This window comes from Dendropsophus ebraccatus, chromosome 4 (assembly GCF_027789765.1).
Source record: "Dendropsophus ebraccatus isolate aDenEbr1 chromosome 4, aDenEbr1.pat, whole genome shotgun sequence".
NCBI lineage: Eukaryota > Metazoa > Chordata > Amphibia > Anura > Hylidae > Dendropsophus > Dendropsophus ebraccatus.
The window spans coordinates 106,711,969-106,734,261 of record NC_091457.1 but is presented as its reverse complement, the minus strand read 5'-3'; the positions used below and the strand labels follow the sequence as shown (position 1 = coordinate 106,734,261).

At 44.6% G+C, this 22,293-nt stretch overlaps 1 long non-coding RNA gene across 2 annotated transcripts in view; it reads left to right on the top strand.

The window, feature by feature from the left end:
* The first annotated feature begins 1,668 nt into the window (after positions 1–1,668).
* The window catches only part of LOC138788603 (uncharacterized), an 80,288-nt gene continuing 59,663 nt past the window's right edge, over positions 1,669–22,293 (top strand). For both annotated transcript variants that reach the window (XR_011362621.1, XR_011362620.1), the window contains exons 1-2: positions 1,669–1,728; positions 3,916–4,002. This is a non-coding gene — a long non-coding RNA (uncharacterized lncRNA). The remainder of the gene's footprint in view (positions 1,729–3,915; positions 4,003–22,293) is intronic.

Here is a 22,293-nt window from a genome sequence, read left to right as displayed (position 1 = left end):
TATAATTCACTTGTATATATTACCATTTTACTTTAAGAGAAACAGATCGCTGATCTCAAGGAGACCAGCCAAACGATAACATTGCCAGCTGCTGGTTAATGCGCTCAGTGCAGTGAAATTCTAGGTGTATTGCTCACTGGGAAACATAAATATGCAAAAGAAGAGCCCGTGGAGACTCATTAAGAGTCTCGAAACACAGGACTAGCCAGATATACCTCTGGGATATCTGGCTCCAGCCAGAATCCTGCTCCACAATGATGAGGGGCAACACCTCGAAACAGCTGTCTGTGGATGGATATCTGGTTTTTCCCTTGTAATTGCATTGACTTAATATGGTGGTTTTGGTGGTTTCCTGACAGGAGCCACCCCTTGGCTGGGTCCTTCCCGGAGGGATATCTGGCTAGTCCTGTATTTCAAGACTCTTAAATGAGGCTTCACATGCTCTTGTTTGGCCATTTTACTTGTCACACTGCTAAATTTTACTAAAACAGCATAAACTGAGATATAGTGGAAGTGCAAGGGTTATGTCAGTGTAAAAATTAAGGGTAACAAACTAGTGACAGAGAAGCTGAACAGAATAGTGTATCACTTACAAAGTTCTGTGCAGCTGATCCAAAGATATCCTTCGGAATAACATGGACAATAAGTAGTCCTCTCCATTATGTGCATGAGCCCAAAAGTCCTCATTATTCATGAGAAGCAGAAAACTCCGCCCACCAGCTGCTGATTGGCAGTTATCTATCTTTGCTGTGTATAGGCAGTCAACTGTCAATCAGTAGTTGGAGGGCAGAGGGAGGGGTGTGGCAAGAATCCTATTCTCCTGCATATTAGGAGAACAGCTGAACAGGATTATGTAAGTAATACACCAATCTGTTCAGCATTTCAGTCACTAGTTTATGCTGCCTTAAATCTAAGCATAAATCTAGTGACAGATTGCCTTTAAACAAGTCATTTTCTGATGACACATTCCCTTTAAATTGCCAACTCAGCACCACATTAAAGTGTTTCTCCCAGACTGTCAATCAAATCTGAATCTTTTGCTTTATTATAGTCCATGAAGCAAAAGAATTTTCACTACTGCACTCTCTCTCCATCTGGTCTCAGCAGTGAGACCCTCTGCGATCAATAACTTTTGACATGTCTGATGACACTTCAAAAGTTATTAAAAATGTCAATAGCGCTTTGATGTTTCTTTGGAACTAAGAAACCTAGGCTCCTAACAGCAACCCCATAGCACTATCTCCTCCTCCACCAAAGTTTACTGCTGGCACAATGCAACCAAGCAGGTAATGTTCTTTTGACATTCACCAAACTCAGACATGTTCATCAGACTGCAAGATAGAGGAGCATCTTTGTCACTTCAGTGGAGGTATGCTTTACACCACTTCATTTGATGTAAGATGATGTTAGGCAGTGGCGTAGCTACAGTGAAGGCAGGGAAGGCGACTGCTATGGGGCCCCTGCAGAAAGGGGGCCTGAGGAAGCCTGCCCTGCCTTCATGGTAGGTACCCCGCTCCCCCAGGGTCCAGAGAGGAAGAGGGACCCCCACTGCACTGTTCAGCCCCCTCACTGTAGTGCCGGGTGAGTGGGCTGAACAGAGGCGCAGGACCTGCCAGACGGCACAGGAGAGGGATTAAGGACCTTTGGGTCACATGACCCAAAGGTCCTCAATACCTATGTGAAGATCAGCCCGGACTACAGAAGGAGGAGGGGGGAAGCCTGGGAGCTGTAAGTGCTGTGTATGTGTGTCAGTGAGTGTATATATGTATCTGTGGGTATATGTATATGTCAGTGTGTGTGTATATATGTATCTGTGTATATATTTATATGTCAGTATGTGTATGTATCTGTGGCTATATGTGTGTGTGTCAGCAATGTCTGTAGCACTGGTGTATATACAGTATGTGTGTGTGTATGTCAGCAATGTCTGTAGCACTGGTGTATATGTGTGTGTTTGTGTATGTCAGCAATGTCTGTAGCACTGGTGTATATGTGTGTGTTTGTGTATGTCAGCAATGTCTGTAGCACTGGTGTATATGTGTGTGTTTGCTCCCAAAGATGTTCTGCAGCAGCTTCTATTAATGCTGGGCTCTAATAAAAGAACCCACCACTAATATCTGCTGCATTTTCTTTTAGTTCTGGTTGAGTATTTCTTATTACACTGAGATGATTTTCCTGTGTACAGTATACTCATGGTGTATACATCAGCACTAGTGTAATCACATTACAGCGTATATATGTGTGTATGTCAGTGGTGTATCTGTATATATGTTATTGGTGCCTCTGTGTGTGTATATGTGCGTCAATGTCTGTGTTTGGCGGGGGGGGGGGGGGGACATACAGGATTTATGGGGCCCCATACAGTTTTTTGCTATGGGGCCCCATGAATCCTAGCTACCCCCTGATGTTAGGCTTGCATGCAGCTGCTCGGCAGTGGAAACTGTGGTTTGAAACTGTGCAGTTATTGAGTCAGCATAGCATTAGTAATTGTGCGCCTCAGCATTCAGCAGCCCAGCCCTTGATCATGGAATATCTAAGAGGGAAGAAGTTTCATTAACACTTGTACCTTATTGAGCTGAATGGAGTCCACTCCAACATGCTCCATCCTTCTGGCCTCCACCCTTAGGCTTTATTCCCACGTTCTGTGTTCCTCACTGAACACGGATGAGGAATGCCTGTAATGGAGTCTCCCCCGCCCGGGCAGCATCTGTGATAAGATGCTGGGAGCGGGGGAACTGTACAGATATGCGCCGTGCTGTAATGACAGCACCGTGCGCCGCTGATTCATTACAGTGCAGCACATATGAGTACACTTCCCCCACCCTCAGCATCTTATCACAGATGCTGTCCAGGCAGGGGACACTCTGTTACAGGCATTCCTCGTCCATGTTCCGTGAGAAACACGGAAAGTGGGAATACAGCCTTAGAGTTGGGATCATGGGTCCTCCTTCTCTTCAATGGGCTGGGTTAGTGATTGTAAGGGTTAGTGGACAGGGTGCCCACAAAGTGACAGAGGGGACGTGTGCCTCCAGTAAGTGTACACTGTGTGTCTCTCTGGCTGGTCCCAGCAGTCAGAAATCTCTGAAGGTAGGGGGGAGGAGGGGAAGACAGAGAAAAGCTCACACAGTTTTTTGTGTCTTCAGCAAAAAACACCAGCTCAGAACTGGGAGAAGGAGTATGGAAGGAATTGTTAGTCTCACCATGGACAGCAACATATGAAAAGTTATGTTAGACCGCAATACCCATTTAAAATCTATTTCAGTATAGTGTATCTTGTGCTAAAACATAGCATTCTGGCCTATTTTTGTTGCCGGCAGAGAATGGTATTGTCTATCAAAATGTGCATCCTATGATATTGATTGGTAATGTCTGCTCTGTAAAGTAAAGTCCATAGACAGTCAACATGACTAATCAATTCTTAAGACAGTGCTTGTAATAGACTATAGTTCTCTACTGTTATAGTCCCCAAAATCAGCTTTCCAGGACTGAATTTCAACAGACAATATATAATAGCTTGAAGCATTAGACATGCTTGGATCTTTCATCTCCATTTATATAATCATGGAGAACCCCCCTTAAGCACAGAGCCACAATGTCATGGAAAATTGACTGAAATTACAAGATTGGATAGATTAGTCTCATTGTCCTGTTACTACTATAACATTCCATTAATTTCACATCTAATGGTGCTGCAAGTGACAAAAATTGCAATGTTAGAAATGACTTGTTAGTCCCGCGCTGGGTGTCAGTGGCAGGGCTATGAAATGTGTAGGGTGTATCACTATACTGACTGTGGATATCAGACTTATATGATTAGTGCAGCTCTCTTAGTTATATATTGATCTTGATCAGTCAGCATGTCCAATTATTGGAATTGTATTACATATCTTCCATCTTTCCTTCTGTATATTTCAGATTTGCTCTGAAAATTCGCTGGTGGAAATGTGCAGCTATCGTTAGAAACCTTTATAAACTGGGATTACCTTCTCTTGCTTGTTCCATGTAAGTGTTAATTCCTCTTTACTGGATAAATCCCATATAAGCCAGAAATACAGTTTTAATATAGTCTAAAGAAGCTAAACGAGATATTAGGTTACTGCACAGAGGTAGGAGGGGGAATTACACTGCGGCTTCCTCCGGCTGGCTCTACTTTATATGAATAAAATCAGCCAGGAACACTACTTAATATTTTACCTATGTAAAATGCTCTGTTTTAAAGATTTATTTTTGTCCCCTTACTGTTTATTTCTCCGAATTCACTCCGAATTGTAATCATAAAGTAAGATGATATCAGTATAAATGTAAAATGTTGTATCTAAAACAATAGTGATGGATGCACTTTCATGTTTCTTTTATTGTTCTTTTATTGTTATTTAAAGATAAAAAGCAAATAGGGTCCTTCGTACCTTGGTCCCTCATAACCAGCCAGGTAAACAATTAAACAGCAGCAGCCTATGATATCAGGATGGCAAGGTCCATTCATTTTGACCCTTTCCAGCCTAATAATACTAGTCTGCTAATTTTTTGACACTCCAGAACTGATGTGACCTGGCTCCTTCCAGTACAGTTTCCACTACTAAGCCTGTAAAGTGAGAAAAAAAAATACACCAGTGAAAAATGTTAGCATTTTATATATAATAAAAACAAAATGCCGGTCATCAATATAATCTACTGAAGTCAATGTAGTCCTCAGAATACCAGTACCTAAAACACAAAAAAAGAGAAAAAAAAAGGTTAGTAAATGGAAAGCAGCTGTGGATAATGCAGTATACTGTAGACAGCACCTGGACCCACAAGTTAAGATACTCCTGCAGATCACAAGGGAATACTCTTAGGGCCCTAATCCACGGGACGGTTATCATTCAGATTATCGTTAAATCGTTGGAATCTAAACAATAATCGTTCGTTTGAATAGCAGTTACCGATTAACGACCGAACGAGAAATCGTTGATCATTTAATAAGACCTGGACCTATTTTTATTGTTGCTCGTTGGCAAATCGTTTGCACTGAATAAGATGTGGTTCAGTCCTTTGCAGTAGTGACGAATGCAATAGCGATGACAAGACGACCGCAAGAACGATCATCTTTTCATGTTAATGGGGAATGATTTCAGGTCTTACGCAATAGCGGTCGATTGGATCGTTTATCGTAAACGATTATGCGAACGATAATCGCCCCGTGGAATAGGGCCCTAACTGTGGCAGATAGCATAGCATGGAAGAACACTTACAAAGTGCTTAAAGGTTGTGTTCTCACACCAAATTTATATCAAACTCAATGTGGGAACACAGCCTGACACTCTTCCTTTCCTTCTGTCTGTATGGCCTGACATCTTCTTCTGCACTGAAGCCTCAAGTGATCACATGATAGTCACTAGAGGCTGCAGCACAGCTGAAGATACTTCCAAGAGTGGCAAGAGGTAAGTGCCATGTCCCCAACTAAGAAGCAGAACACCCGTCATTTTAATAGCACCTCTAGAGTAAGCAGCAATCTGCATAGATCACTGCTTACTGTCTAGCCTCCAGGCAGTTAAGTAGCGATGCTGTGCTACCCAACTCAACGCCTACCTTAGTGGGTTTGGTGCAGTGTGCTCACCACAGCAAATAAAGTAAGCAGTAAACTATAAAGTTTGGATCTGTTCAAATTCACGAGCACCGACACTTCACAAAGTGCTGAAAGATTGTTTAGAGTCTAAGGGGGGCATTTATTAAGTCCGGCGTTTTTACGCCGGACTTAAAAATGCCCCCGCAGCTACGGCGCTACAGAGATTTATGTAGAGGCGGACTGCCTCTACATAAATCCCGTGCGCACAGCCGAAAACCTACGCCAGCTGAGGACTGGAGTAGGTTTTCGGCGTATATTTGGGCAGAACGGATGGTAAATCGCGCGGACTCTGAGTCCGCGCCCACCGTTCCACCCACTACACGCCCCCTTTCCGCCCCCCTGGCGTACTCGGCGGAAAGTGCCGATTTGCGAATATTTTATTCGCAAATCGGCCATTTGCGTATAAAAAAATACGCAAATCGGCACTTTCCGCCGAAAATCATCCGTTCGCAGGATGATACATGTGGCCCTTAGACTTTTAGGTGTTGATACTGGGCATAGAAGAGGTACCATTTATGAATGATAAAGCACATCTAGGTCCTGTTTACAGCTGAAAAGTAGTGCAGAAGTGCAATAGAGATGTGCAGCCCTGCCACCACCACCCAAATACCATAATTTAGTCTCCAAATAATGGGAACCCTGAAAAAAAATTATATTTTTTTCACATATTGTCCTCTTTGCTGATATTTTTCCGTTTTCTGAAGGACTGGGCTTCTGCTGTTTACGTCACATTTCTGGGAACTTTGCGCAAGTCACATACTCATAGCAGTAAAGTGACAATTTTTATAAATGCCTCATTATGTAGCATCTCTGCACCATTTTGTCCAGTTTGGTACTCATTTGGTAAATATTCCACTATTTTCTTGGTAAGAAAACTGCCTCTTTCTACAATTGTGTCTCATCTAGGAGCTTTGTCCTTTTAACAGAGAAATCATGAATCAGTAATGGACACTGCAGAAACTTTCTAAGGCCAAAGAAATAATTACAGAGCACATTCAACAAACATCTGATTAACCTGACGCCTAGCGCCAGCATCCAGAGCTTCAGGAAAACCCTCACTAGATAATCTGTGGACACATAATAATTACATGTCAATGTGCAGAGGGCTGAGTGATTACAGAGCAGGGGACATGCATGGTCAACAAGGAAGTTTGGGGAGAGCAGACAGAGGACAAAGGGTCAGACTTGTATAAATGGTATCAATTAAAGGGGCTGCATAAGAGTATTAATATATGACATAAGATGTCAAACGTGGCTACAGGGCAGCTGATACATAGTTAATTAGAAAATTCTTCAGACCCTTTCACACTTTATTTTGTGTCCTGCTAAACTAAGAACAAAAATCAAGTTTTCCATCATTATGCTCTCAATACTTTCCTAAATTATTGAAAATAAAGACTAAAAGATTGCATTGACATACATATTTAGTACTTACCTGAAGCATCTTTGGCAGTGATTATAGCCTCTTCTTGGGTATGATGCCACCAGGTTTGCACACCTGGGTTTGGGGATTATCTGCCATTCTTCTCTGCAGATCCTCTTAAGCTCTTTTAGGCTGGGTTCACACTATGTATATTTGAGGCTGTATTTGGTCCTCATGTCAGGTCCTCATAGCAACCAAAACCAGGAGTGGATTGAAAACACAGAAAGGATCTGTTCACACAATGTTGAAATTGAGTGGATGGCCGCCATATAACAGTAAATAACGGCCATTATTTCAATACCACAGCCGTTGTTTTAAAATAACAGCAAATATTTGCCATTAAATGATGGCCATCCACTCAATTACAACATTATGTGAACAGAGCCTTTCTGTGTTTTCAATCCACTCCTGGTTTTGGTTGCTATACAGCCTCACAAATACAGCCTCAAATATACATAGTGTGAACCCAGCCTTAAATTGTATGGGGACTGTCAGTGGAGACCATTTTCAGGTCTCTCAAGAGATGTTCAATTGAGTTCAAGTTGGGGCTCTGGGTTGGCTATTCAAGGGTATTCATATAGTTCTCCATATGCTCTTCCTCTGTTGTCTTGGCTGTGTGCTTAAAGAAGCAGTTCAGTTTAGTTTTTTTTTTCGGCCCCCCGGGTAGCCGCTGTCATGTATACTTACAGAAGATGATCAGTGTCCCGTTCCCATCGGTCAGTTCCCGTTCTGTGGTGCCATTCAAATCGGGCGCGCTCACGTCCGCCGGCAATGTGACTCCTCTTCTCTCCCTTGTAATTTGAACGCCGGAAGTCACGCGCTTCCATAGAGAATGCATGGAAGCGAGTGACTTCCGCCGTATAATCACTGGTCAGAGAAGAGGACTCGCAGCAGCTGGCGGACGTGAGCGCGCCCTATTTGAACGGCACCGCGGGACGGGAACTGACCGACTGGAACGGGACACCGATCATCTTCTGTAGGTATACATGACAGCGGCTACACGGGGGGCCGAAAAAAAAAAAAACTGAACTGCTTCTTTAAGATCATTGTCCTGTTGGTACTGTAGGTGAACCTTTGGCCTAGCTTGAGGTCCAGAGTAATCTGCGTATTTTTGTATTTTGCTTATTCAGCATTCTGTCAACCCTCACCTGTCTCCCTGTCCCAACCACTTAGAAATACCCCCACAGAATGATGCTGCCACCACCATGTTTCACTGTAGGGGTGGTGTTTGGCAGGTGATAAGCTTAAAAATGACACTTAGAAATGAGGCCAAACAAATTCACTCTGAAGCTATGTTCCCACACAGTATTTTTGCTCAGTATTTCGGTTGGTATTTTGCAACCAAAACTAGGAGTGGATTGTAAACACAGGAAGGCTATGTTCACACACTGTTGAAATTGAGTGCATGTTCGCCTTTTAATGGCAAATAATTGCTGTTATTTTAAAATAGCAGCAATTATTTGTCATTAAATGGCAGCCTGTATCATTGGGAATGAACAATCACCTAAGCTACTATGTGGGCACAGAGTGACACACAATGAGGGATTACAGACCCACTTAGTGGGTAGAGCTAGCTGTCAGGGTGCCCCTTTAGGAATCATAGCAGCACGCAGTAGTGACTTGGCCTTTGCACTGTGCTTAATTACTGACTTATTCAGTACCTCAATTACTTGTGTGTTCCATTCAGAGGTAGAAGAAGATGACAGCCCACAATGGATATGATTTACTTCCGGAGTTTCCCACCCCCTTACACCGGACATGGCTAGGGTATCAGGGTATGGACGAAAGATAATAGCTCCGCACATGGACCCTGGCCACCTGGTCAGGCCTGGGAATAAACCTTCAGCAGGCTCTCTGAAGTAGCATTGCTTCTCATACACAGACTACACATTCTCACTAACCCGACTCAAGTCAACTCAGTCCCAACCCCACAATATAACTTAGGCCTTCATGAGGAGATGTGATCGGCCAAGAGACACAATAACCTTCTGTGATAGGGCAGTGGGCCCTGAGGTAGCAGGCTAAGGGATTGGCTAAACAGAAATCAGGAGACAGTGGTTTGAAATACACATAATCAATAGAGCAATCAGTTAACCCTTAAATACATTTGACCTTACAAAGAATACAGGGAACTCTGGTGGGGAAGGAACCATTCTACAGGCTTCAGCCCCAGAGTCTATAACACACAGTACTGGCCTATACATGCTGCCTCAACAGCAGAAGACACCGGTTCTGGGACACAGCACCCACATGACCAGACAGCAGATTGCAAAGAAGTGAGACACCTAGTGGCCAAGATTGTAAGGGGGGGGGGGAAGAAGTCATTTTTAATGAAGTGATTTACAAATATGTTAGGAATCACATAAGCTATCATATAGATGAGAAGTGTTTAAAACCACAGTGACCATTAAAGCCTTAGGGTATAAACCCACACACCGTATATGCAGCGTATTTACTGCTGCGATACGCAGCAAACTCGCAGCAAACTCGCAGCAAAATCGCAGCAGATTAGATCTAAATAACTGAACACAGCATCAAATCTGTACCAACAAATCTGCTGCGTATTTGTTGCATATCTGCTGCATATACAGTGTGTGGGTTTATACCCTTAAAGTGACTCTGTACCCACAATCTGACTCCCCCAAACCACTTGTACTTTCGGATAGCTGCTTTTAATCCAAGATGTGTCCTGGAGTCCGTTCGGCAGGTGATGCAGTTATTGCCCTAAAAAACAACTTTCAAACTTGCAGCCTCGTGCCCTACGGGAGTATCTGTGCCCTAACTTTGCACCACCCCTCCGTCCCTCCTACCCACCCTCTTCATCATTAGGAATGCCACTGGAACATTTTCTCCATGCTGAACATTTGCACAGGTGCCTTAATGATCCAGCCCATGTTTAGTATTCACACAGCTGACGAATCTGCCTGGAGCATTCCTAATGATGAACAGGGTAGGGAGGAGAGACGGAGGGGTGGTGCAAAGTTAGGGCACAGATACTCCCGTTTGGCACGGGCTGCAAGTTTGAAAGTTGTTTTTTAGGACAATAACTGCATCACCTGCCGAACGAACCCCAGGACAGATCTTGGATTAAAAGCAGCTATCCGAAGGTACAAGTGGTTTGGGGGGGTCAGATTGTGGGTACAGATTCGCTTTAACTGGTCTAATTTGGGGCCTTGGAACGCTCTTCCCACAATTGAATGATCTAGGGCATCATTAGTGGTGTGCTGGAGGCTGCACGTACTTCTGCTTACTATGTTACCCATCTAGTTTCAGGTATAGTACCCAACCAGGTCCTTTGTCTTCCTTTGCAGTATGTTTTATTTCTTGCATCTTAAATGCTGGAGATTCTGCTCTATTGCAGTCATTATTCAATGAGAACAAATCATGACCCGTACTTAACCCTGATGAAGAAATGGCGCAGCTCATTACAGATACTTCCCTTCCAATCTCAGCTGCTCTTTCTTATGTTAATGGACCATCAATTTTAATTGTTTCCTGATTTTAATTGTTTCCTGGGCCAGCAACTTCTGTGGTTATCTATATGGGAAAATGTGTAAATAATGTATCTGTGCCATCTTACCTGCCCATACACCTTTAATAGCTGTCGGCTGAACTTATTTTTGGCCAACGGCAATCTGTCCCAATCCCTCTATACACAAATCCCTCTGTTCTACATGAAGGCCCAATAGTACCAAGTGGGGATTAGCAGAGACAAACACAGTCACCCAAAAGGGTTGCACTTCTCCATACTTGCTGGCTTGGCGGGGCAGAACACTGATTGGCTGACCGCCGGGAGATGCTGGAAGGCCCCGAAGCAAGCATGAGCGTGAAGAAGGTAATGTATGCGAGAAATCCGCTGCGGATATGTTGTGTGTGAAGGCACCCTTAAGGAGGATGTTTGCCCTTAGTTTATGACCTAAAGCTCAGGTGCAGTTAGGTTATGATGAAGCACCTAAGCGATTCTACATCTGAATGTCTCAAAACAAATGAAATTTAAGGGTTTGGTGTAGCCAAGTCAAAGTCTCAACCTGGGTCCTATTGAGATGCTGGTGCATGGCTGCTCAGCTGACAGGGAGGCCTCGCTCACTGCCTCCAGCCGCCCGCTCAGCCCGATCTCTGGGCGGCCGCTCGCAAAGAACACTGTATCTGCGTCCTCTTCTGGACACAGATACAGATAGAATGGCGGTACTGGCACTGCTTGTACCAGCCCTGCCATTCCTTCTTATAGACTGCAGAAACCTTTGTCAGAAGACTGAATGTGAGGGTGGCGTGACATTCCACTTCCCAATCCCTCTTGTGACCTCAAGCAGTATTCTGCTTGTGGTCACAAGAGGCAATCCGGCCTCCATCTGCTGCTCCTCTTCCTGGGGGTGTCCCTGCCAGCGCACACATCAGGAAGCTCAATGTGCGTCAGCCGGGACCTCCGGCACAGGGAGCACGTTAGAGACGCTCCCTATACCGGAAGTACCGGCCCCAGTGCACACTGAGCTTCCTGATGTGTGCGCCACCCTGGAATCCCTGGGACACCCCCAAGGAGCGGAGCAGCAGCCGAGGGAGAGGAGGAGAAGAGAGCAGCAACGGGGGAACGATTTGTTAGGTGAGTTACTGAATTATGTATTTTTTTCAGTATTTTGTCAAACTTTATTTGGTAGGTGTGCCCCGAGGTGTGCTATACAAAGGGGCCCGCTGAGGCTCTCTCGTCCAAGGGCCCACAAAAACGTGGAGCCGGCCCTGTTACCGCCATACTGTTACTGTATACTAAGACCAATATTGCCAATAATATGAGTATACAAGGGGCAAATATTACCCCCACACCACACCCACTACCACCATATTGTTACTGACCAAATCCAGTATACTAAGACCAATAAAACACAGTACCGGATAACACGTAACAAACATTACCACCGCATACTGACTAACACCACCACTGATACTGACTAACACCACCGCTGCTACTGAATAAGATCCACTGTACACAGATCACTATCACCTCATCCAGTCATATAGAGGCTGACGCAGCTCCACACAGGTTGTATACACCATATAAATTACAGTGCAGTTATATCAGGTGACTCACAGGGGACATCTTCTCTGATCAGAGTTCTTCCCTTTTCATTTTCTCCTTCTCCATCTGCCCTGGGCCGTTATGAGAACTTCTCCGAGCCACGAATCCACAGAATCTGCCAGATAGACATATTAGGCTCCTCACTCTAGCACCATCCTCATCTCTTTACACACTGCACATCTGTATTGGCCCCTTTACACCCTCATTTAGTGGGTAGCCCTGACACTATGTGATCCCCCTTATAGTATATATAGATGGCCCCCACTGCATGTTGCCCCCCTTATAGATGGCCCCTCTCCCCCCCTTAAAGATGGCCCCCACTGCATATTGCCCCCCTTATAGATGGCCCCCTCTCCCCCTTCCCCTTATAGATGACCCCTCTCTCCCCCCCCTTGAAGATGGCACCCTCTTCTCCCCCCTTATAGATACCCCCCCTCTCTCCCCTTATAGATGCCCCCCTCTCCCCCATTATAGATGACCCCCTCTCTCCCCCCCCATTATAGATGCCCACCTCTCCCCCCTCTTAAAAGTGGCCCCCTCTCCCCCCTCCCCTTATAGAGGGCCCCCTCCCCTTATAGAGGGCCCCCTCTCCCCATTATAGATGCCCCCTCTCCCCCCCTTGAAGATGGCACCCTCTTCTCCCCCCTTATAGATTCCCCCCTTGCCCCCCCTTATAGATGCCCCCTCTCCCCCATTATAGATGGCCCCCTCTTCTCCCCCCTTATAGATGCCCCCCTCATTAAAGATGGTCCCCTCTTCTCCCCCCCCCCCCCCCTTCCTCTTTGCTAAGCAGAATAAAAAAAAACAAACACACAAACTCACCTAACAACCCGCTCCCCCAGCGATCCTCTCCTTCTCCCTGTACGCCGGGGCTGGGACTTCCGGGACAGGAAGCGTCTCTGACATACGCCTCCTGTGCCGGAAGTCAGGGCCCCAAGCGGCACAGGGAGCTCACTGATGCACGGCGCTGCTGGGGATAGGACGGGACACCCCCAGCAGCCACGCATCAGCCGGGGGCCCGGATGAGCCTGCTCTTGTGACAGCAAGCAAAACAATGCTTGTGGTCACAAGAGAATTTAAGGGGGAGCAATGCAGTGGCAAGGGGGGGGGGCCCTCGCGGGCCCCCCCTCGAGGCGGGCCGGGTCGCAGCAGCGCCCGCTGCGACCCTGGTGGCTACGCCACTGGGGGGCATGCATAAAGGGGATATTAGGGGGACCATCTTTAATGGGGATATTAGGGGGGCATTCTATAAGAGTGGTATTAGGGGGGAATAAGAGGGATAACAGGGGGGGCATCTATAAAGAGGATAACACAGGGGGGGAATATAAGGGGGGCCAAAACAAGGGGCATCTACAAAGGGGACAACACAGGGAGCGGGCATCTATACATGGGACAACATAAGGGGGCATTTATAAGGGGGACAATACAGGAGCCATCTATAAGGGGAACAACACAGGGGCTATCTGTAAGGGGACAACACATGGACCATCTATAAGGGGGACAACATAAAGGGACATCTATAAGGGGGAATACACAGGGGGCCATCTATAAGGGGGACAATACAGGGGGGCGTCTATAAGGGGGACAATACAGCACGGCATCTATAAGGGGGACAATACAGGACGGCATCTATAAGGGGATAATACAGGAGCCATCTATAAGAGGGAATACACAGAGGGGGCATCTATAAGAGGGAATACACAGAGGGACCATCTATAAGGAGGCTACATAGAGGGGGGCATATACTATAAGGGGGTCACATAGAGTCAGCCTACCCACTAAATAAGGGCATAAACGAGCCAATACAGATGTGCAGTTTGAGATGAGGATGGTGCCAGAATGAGGAGCCTAATATGTCTGTCTGGCGGATTCTGTGGATTCGTGGCTCGAAGAAGTTCTCATAATGGCTTAGGGCAGATGGAGAAGAAGATGAAAAGGGAAGAACTCTGATCAGAGAAGACATCTCCTGTGAGTCATTTGATATAATTGCACTGTTATGTATATGGTGTATAGAGCCTATGGTACTGATGTTCCTGTGTCAAGTTTTTGATTTGCCCACCTTTGCCTGACCATTGCTCAGCTCTCTTGCCATTCCGCTCAGCTGTGGCTTAGGCTTAGAGGGAACATTGGCTGTGAAAAGACTTTATACTGGTAGTACATGCTCGAATATACTCCAATGTTACCAAATTAAAACAATTCTGCAAATAAGATTAGGCCAAAATTCCTCAAATGCAATGTATTTAATCACAGTGATACAACCAGTTAGTAAGGTTTTGGGTGGGGGGTTGAAGGGGGAATCCTCTCCATTGCTACCCCATGACTGTGATGATTATTATGAGTTACTACTAAGTCCCTTGTGTATTCCTTGGAAGGGAGAAGATTCTTTCCTGAGCTGCTTAGAAAGATATAAATTGGGGAAGAGCAGCAGGGTGCTATGGTAACACAGCCAACACATACAGGTATTTATGGACAAGCTAACAACAGCAAGAGGAAGGGCTGATGCTCATATAGCCACTGAACAGGTATTATGCAATCCCACTGGAGAAACAAACACAAAGCAGTTGGCCACTGGTTCAGTGATTATATTGTAGAAAAGTCCAGAGCTGTACAGGTTATTCTGCTGGCTGCACTACATTGAATATCTAATAGTGATGCGGAATAAGGCCTCATTCACACATCTGCAAGTTTTGTCCATAATTGCAGATCCGCACTTGCAGACAAATTTAGATCCCCTTGTTTTATTTGTGCCTATTAACATGTACGCAAAAAAAAACATGTCCCAGTGTGGACCATAATTTTGGCACAGACACACCAATAGAATTCTATGGGATCCGCATTTTTTTGCAGATGTTACGGACATTACCTTAGTAACATCTGCAAAAAATGTGGATCCGCCAAATATACTGAGGTGAATGAAGCCTTACAACTTGTGTTATACTCCACAGCAGTATACGCTATTCTGATGGTGGTGTAAATGTGTACATACATCTCATTACTAATCCTGTAATGATCCTGACTTACATTTTCTATTACACCTCTAGAGCTGTGTTTGTCTTTACATGGTAAATAGGTAGTTAACACTCTCACTTCAAGATGGTGGCACACAGGAGTAAATCAGCACTAGAGACAAGCAAATTTAGAGTAATAATGAAGTGAAGCGTTCGTTCTCTCTCTGCAATCCGCTCTTCAGCCTGCTGCCCTTTAACTCAGAGCCGCTCCTCACCGGGTGCATTTTTCCCAGCACCCAGGGAGGAGTGGCATGGAGTGGCAGTGGGTTAGAAGACAACAGGCTAAAGAGCGGATTGCAGAGAAAACAAGGAGCTTTTCTTCATTTGCTCAGTTTGCTCATCTCTAATCAGCACCATACCACATACTGACCTTTAGGTATGGTGTGGAAGGCACTGTGACCCTGAAAGCACTGTTGCTTTTCTTATTGCATTAAATGTATTAAAAATCATTAAATAAGGCTGGGTTCACACAGCGTTTTTGCAATCCGCTCAACATATCCGTTTTTATTTGGTTACTTTTAACGGACAGAAAAAACGTTGTCAACACTACTTTTGTGTCCGTTAATAAAAACGCATCCGTTTCGATCCATTTTTTTTTTTTTTTTTTTTTAATAATCGAAGTCAATGGGAAAACGGATCCAAATGGATGACACACAATTGCATCCGTTTTTTCCATAAAATGTATATGCTAAACGGATTGCAGCCTAATATGCTTGGTGCACTGAGGGCTGTGCCAAGCACCATTATTGCACCCCGCTGTGTCTGCCTCCTCATAAGTATTCATTACAGCCTCTGCTGCTGATGTAGGTTGCAAAATCCAATGGTTGTACTCAGTGCCTTAAAGTGTCTGAACCACCAGGCCCAGGCTGAAGCACCCTTAGTGGGAAGAAACCCCAGCCCCTCTATGATAGTGTTTCATTGATTCTAATGGAGTCACGTCATGGAGGGGCTGGAGTTTCTTTCCACTGTGGGTGGGTCGGCCCGCCTGCAGTGCTTCTGCCTGGGCCTGGTGGTACAGTCACTTTAAGGCACTGAGTACAACCATTGGATTTTGCAACCTACATCAGCAGCAGAGGCTGTAATGAATACTTATAAGGAGGCAGACACAGCGGGGTGCAATAAGGCCTCCAGTGCTTCTCTCTGGGCCTGGTGGTACAGTCACTTTAAGAGTACTATTACTGCACAACTGCAGGATATGGCAAGGTCAGGAGGTACATCAGCAAAGATTCATAAGGAAGGCAGGCATAGTGACCGTCAGTAACAGTACTTGGGATCATCCTTGGTGCACCAAACAAATTTACATATAATGGGGAGCGGATCAGAACAATAAAAGCAATAATGTTTTCATGGTCACAGCCACAGTCCATTGAAGTGAATAGAGCTTAATTGCAAACCATACCTGACCTGAAGACAAGAGTCTTGCTGTCTTTGGAAGAAAGTAGCCATGTTTTTCTAACGCTGGATAACCCCTTTAAGTGTATGATAAACCCATCCTCAGCCACTGCATTGCCTAAATACAAAATGTTAATGACATGGGCACAATTTACTATAGCCAATGCAACTGTAAACTCCCAGAACTGAACCTAAATGTTGGCACAATGCGACTGTGCCACAATTTGCACTGGAATTGAACTTCATTAGATAACCCAGCAGTTTGCATCGAAAAGCCAAAAAAGGTGCTCAACATAGTTATTTTTTTTCTAACTGAAAAACAGTTGGTTTCACCATGAGATTTTTCACAAAGGGAATATTGGTGGAAATATTAACATTTATATCATTCTATGAATTATGGGAATGTCCTTAAAATGTTGTTCTTATAATTTTTAGTATTAAAGTTCTTCTCTCTATAGTCTTTTATATTCATGCAATTTAGCAGGAGACCTCTTGATTTTCTTTTTAATTATGTTAATATATGATAGTAAGTAACCAATTTTTTATTTGCTCTTGAAATGGTGGCATTATAGTGTTTTGAGTTATTCATGTTATTCAGGTTATTCATAGATTCTGATTATTCATTAAATTCTCATTGCACCAAAATTACCTGTGTGCCAGAAGTGTTCTGCTATGCATTCTTTGGTTGTCAGGATTGTCACGCATCCCTGTGATAGAAAGGTTTAGGAACACTGGGGCGCTGGATCAATCAGAGCCAATGTCTCATGCTTCCTAGCAGTAGTGACCCATGTGATTATTCCTTTTACTCTGTACTCATTTTTCCCAAATCAAGCTTGTGTTTGAACCTGCTTTTGCTGGATAATTTGGAGCTTACATGACCTCCTGGTATTGATCTAGCCTGCCTCCCTTCTTTTTTCTGTCTGACTTTCTGGTTTTGACCCTCTGGCATGTTATCTTGTTTTCATTCTGACTTCGCTTTTTTTGCTCATATGTAACTATTTAGTATTGACCCGGCCTGTCTGACCTCTCCTGTAGACTTATCCCACTGTAGGGACCATCATCCAGCTGAAGGCTACTATTTAGGGCAGATCATCCAAGTAGGATATCGGAGAGGGTAAGAACAGCACTGATTCCTACAAAACAGTGTAAAAAGCTTAAAAACCTTTCACAGTATAAGCCCGGGTTTACACCGCGTAAGACACCGGCCATTCTGTGACCCGGCCAGGTCACAGAATGTCCGGTGTCAGTGAGGATCATCCCGGACGATACTGCAGTACCTGCCAGATAAACTTCATTTATGCTGAATTGTCATGCGGGCGCACCCATGTGCGCCCAAACCCCAATTTACAGTTGCACACAATGGAGAGTACAGCCAGAGCCACACTTTCCATTGTGTGAACTGACAGTTCTGTGAAGCCGCTATTTAATGAATAGTGGCCGCACAAAACTGACATGTCAGTTTTTTGTGCGGCAGCTAGGAATCCCGGCCAGAGTGTATACTATGTGTATATACTCCGACCGGGATTCCCTCTGACATCAATGCAATGTATGTTTTTTATTAATCACAGCTGTTATTGCACTTTGCAACAACAGCTGTGATTAATAGAAAAGAGACATTGTGTGAACTTAACTTAAACAATATCATATTTTAAGGTATATGCTATTTTGAACCATTGCTATTTGTAGTGGCCCTGTGGGACACTGAACATACATTACTAATCTTGTACTGAATTACATACTGTAATATACTCCAGAGCTGTACTCACTATTCTGCTGGTAACATCACTGTGCACATACAATTACATTATTAATCAGACGTGAAGCGTGGTACGTTTATTGGGTCAATGCCATTGTTGAAAAGTTTCATCTGCACATTTTTTGTCCTTCTATGAACCTCACATACTTTGCTGCTCTGTATACATAAATACATACTGAGCGAATAATGCTACCGCATGAGATTACACTGATTCAGAACGCTTAGTTTCTCCTTGAAAAAATAATTCGCACTTTGAGGCTTTGGTGGTAATGGCTGCCATATGAAGTATTTGCATTACGGTGTAAGTTTCTCTCAGACTCCCTCCTGGCACTTAGCTATACAACACGTAACCCACTGTGTCCGCTGAATGGACACTCACACTAATGTTCCTTTCCAGTCCTGTATTTAGCAGCCGCTGTTGGCGTGTAATGAGCCGCTCCTGACAGCAATGAGGGATATATAGGAATGTTACCTGCCTGCACTCAGCCTACTGACTGGAGGAATGAAGCTTCGAGCTGCCTCTGTACAGCCTCCACCATTCTCCAGATGAGGCAGGTGACTTCCTGACATCTCCGCACCTGACAAATGCACACGTGTTTCTGGCTAATGTTTGCTGACATCGAACCAAGCCGCAGAGCGAGGGAAATGAATTGTAAACAAGTATCGATTGGCTTTTTCCAATGCACATGAGCTACAATTAAACACATGGATCTGCCGCTCTCGCAGCCTCGACTCCTTCCAGCTGTCAGCTACGTATCCTATGAAATTAGCAGCCCGTCCTAACGACTTTAACTCGTAATGACGGGATTGATCGGCACACCTCGCGTCGGGTGGGATTGCAATAGTGATGGTGGTTGTAAGGGCACTTTCCTTTCAAGTGCTTCTGTAATGTGTTTTTATTAAAGGCCTACTCAACCTGAAGTGGACAGCTCAGAAAATCGTTCTTTGTACTGCAGATAGGTGATGTCTATTTGCTGTATACATCAGGTAATCTGATCAATAGAATAATTGATAGAAAAGGTAACCCCATTTCCCTACTGTTTTTTTTGTTGTGGGGAATAGCACAGACTTCTTTACAGTATACAGCATTGGAGTCAATGTATGAAATTGAAGTCTAAACACGACATAGATATAATTCAGGAAATACATTAGGAAATTACTACTCATACTACTCATAGACACTGTAAGATGTAGCATAAACAAGTAGGGGGCAATGGATTGCATTCACCCTTCCTACAGTCTCAACAAACCAGTCAGGACACTATGACCGCATCATTTGAGCAGAGAGCAGAGGAAATCAGAGGCACGCTGACACTCCCATAAAGATTTGGTCTGACAGCGAAGCAGGCGGAGTTCCACTGTGGAATTCTGCTCCATTTGCTCAGTGTTAACATACCCGTACAGTCAATAAAGTAGGGCCTTTATTAGTGTGATGAACAGCCTTCTCCTCACTTGTGTTCTGTATAGGATGAGCATGGTAAGCGTCTACAAAACTCCCCTGGTGACGACTTATTGTGGTGGATGAGGTGTTTTACAGTTTCCCCACTAGGTGTTAGTAGTACTTATGTACTTATATGTATTGCACAGCTGAAGTCAGTAATGGGTTAAGGATTTTGTACCAGGTGTTACGTGCTGACCACTAGGAGGTGCTCTGTTCTTCTCTACCTATCCCCTTCTGCCTTTCTTCTGCACACACTTATCCTCACCACTCACAGGCAAGCACACAAAAGGCCCCTGTAGAAGGAGTTACATGGTGGAGGAAGTGCAGGGAGTTCTATCAAGATTCTCAGTGAGAGAGGATGCACAAAACAGAGTTACTTCAGAAGTAAAGCCAGGACCTGGCTGATGCCAGGACCCTTTTCAGGGGCACACAAGTCAGTTGAGTCTAACCACCAAAGTAAGCAGATGCAGTTAGAGACCAATGCTTATTCTAAAAACACTTTCACTTCAAGTATGCGGTGCTAAGCAACAACAATGGAGAGTACCCACCAAGGAACACCTTGACCCACACCAGGAACATGTTAGAAAAGGGCAGTAACCTGAAAAGATAGGAACTAGCCTCAGTAGGACAAAGCAACCATAAAGTAAAGGTCTATCTATCCTACTGCACAGTGCAGGTAACTGGGAAGACTAAAACTACAAAAAGAAAAAGGGGTATGTCATATAGATGTAAAGCATACAAAGATACAAATAAAATCAGCATACAAAGATACAAAAAACATCTACACACAAATTATCTGAGTGCCCAAAGTTTTTGATAACTTGTGTGTAAATGTTTTGGTATCATGCATTGTACGAATAAAGAAATACATATTTTTTTGTGTGTGTGTTAATCTTTGTGATGTGCTTTACGTCTACATGACATACCCCTTTCTCTTTTTGTAGGTTTTGTGTCGTGATTTTTTTGGTATGTTGTAGAGCACCCCTTTATCTAAGCTGGGCAGAATCCATTTCTTTTGGCATATGGTAACTGGGAACACTCGGACATCCAGCTACACCCAGATAACCACAGCTGGGGCTCGTAGTACCCTACTGGGACGGGTTCTACGCTACCAGAAGGCAGAAGGCAGTCAAACACGGTCTAAACGTAAGTACGAGTAACACTTCAGAATATCACACACTTAAGATATCTCTCAAGGTTCTGGCAGAGTACAAAGCTACACTTGGTTGGCTTCTCTGGAAAACTTCTCTACTCTACTCTACAAGCACTACTACAACTACCTCTTTTACTTCTCTTAAGCACCTCCCTCGAGCACTAAGGTCAAGCACTGAAGTGTGTATGAAGATTTAATACAGTACTTTTATATTTTTATACTAAAGCTGCTCATCTCTATTCACACCCGCACCTATACACACAACCGCACACCTTGGGTTATTTCTTCCCCTTCTGTGGGTGGTGGTACTGACAGTCCAGGTGGGTCAGTTGCCTCTCAGGACTGCCGAGACAAGAGCCCAAGGGACCAGCAACCGACCATTTGCGGAACACAGCCAGCCATACTAGAAAAGCAGGTGACAACATCACACCTGTGTGTTGGACCAGCACTGGCGTCATGACAGCTAACACCTCTGGCTGAGCTCACAACCATGCTAACCACCACCATTTTCAACCTGGTCGTAACAAAGCCTTTACCACATTATCACCCCAAAGAAAAGGATCAGATATGTTAAAATCCAACAACCAGATCATTTTCTCCCCTTCCCATGACAATGTCCATGTAATGTTGGAATATCAGAACATTCCTGTACACATGAGATGGTTAACTAGGCTTACATGAATCAGCAGGCTTGACTAGTATGAGGCTATGTTCACACTCCATAAACCACACAGAACCTTCTGGATCGAAAAATCAAGTTCAATTTGGCTGAAATAAGTACTTTGTACGGGACTGCATGGAAATCCACGGCCGTGAGTTTCAACATTTCCGTCCTCAAACAATGGTCTTGTTCATTTTTCACGACGCCGTATACGATCCGGCTGTAAGCTCATACGTAGTGTGCACTGTGCGGGTGTATATCGTATACTTTCAAGCGAACGCATCAACCTCAAAACTACGTGCGTATATTCGCGGTTCGCACTACGGACGGATTCATACGCAGTGTGAACATAGCCTAAGGCTATGTTCACACTACGTAAGTCTCCGGACGTAGCGCGTTCCGTGAATAAGCGGCCGGAGACTTACGTAGTTTGCATACATTGGAAAGTATACGATGTACGGCTGCACAGTTTACACTACGTACGAACTTACGCCTGGATCGTACGCGGCGCCGTAAAAAATGAACTAGACCATTGTTTGAGGATGAAAATGCCGTAACTTACGCCCGTAGCGTAACATGCGGTCCCGTACGTAGTGGTGATTTCTTCATTTTGCCAGCTTTTTGTGCCGATCCAAAAGGTTCTGTGGGGTGTCCGGGGCTAGGCGAAGATTTCCAAGTAAAAGACCGCTGTCAGATCGCTACGTAGGGCGCTCGGGAAGCGTAAGTAGACTACGGGCGTAAGTTCGCGGTCCGTACGTAGCCGGCCGCAACTTGCGTAAATTCCCG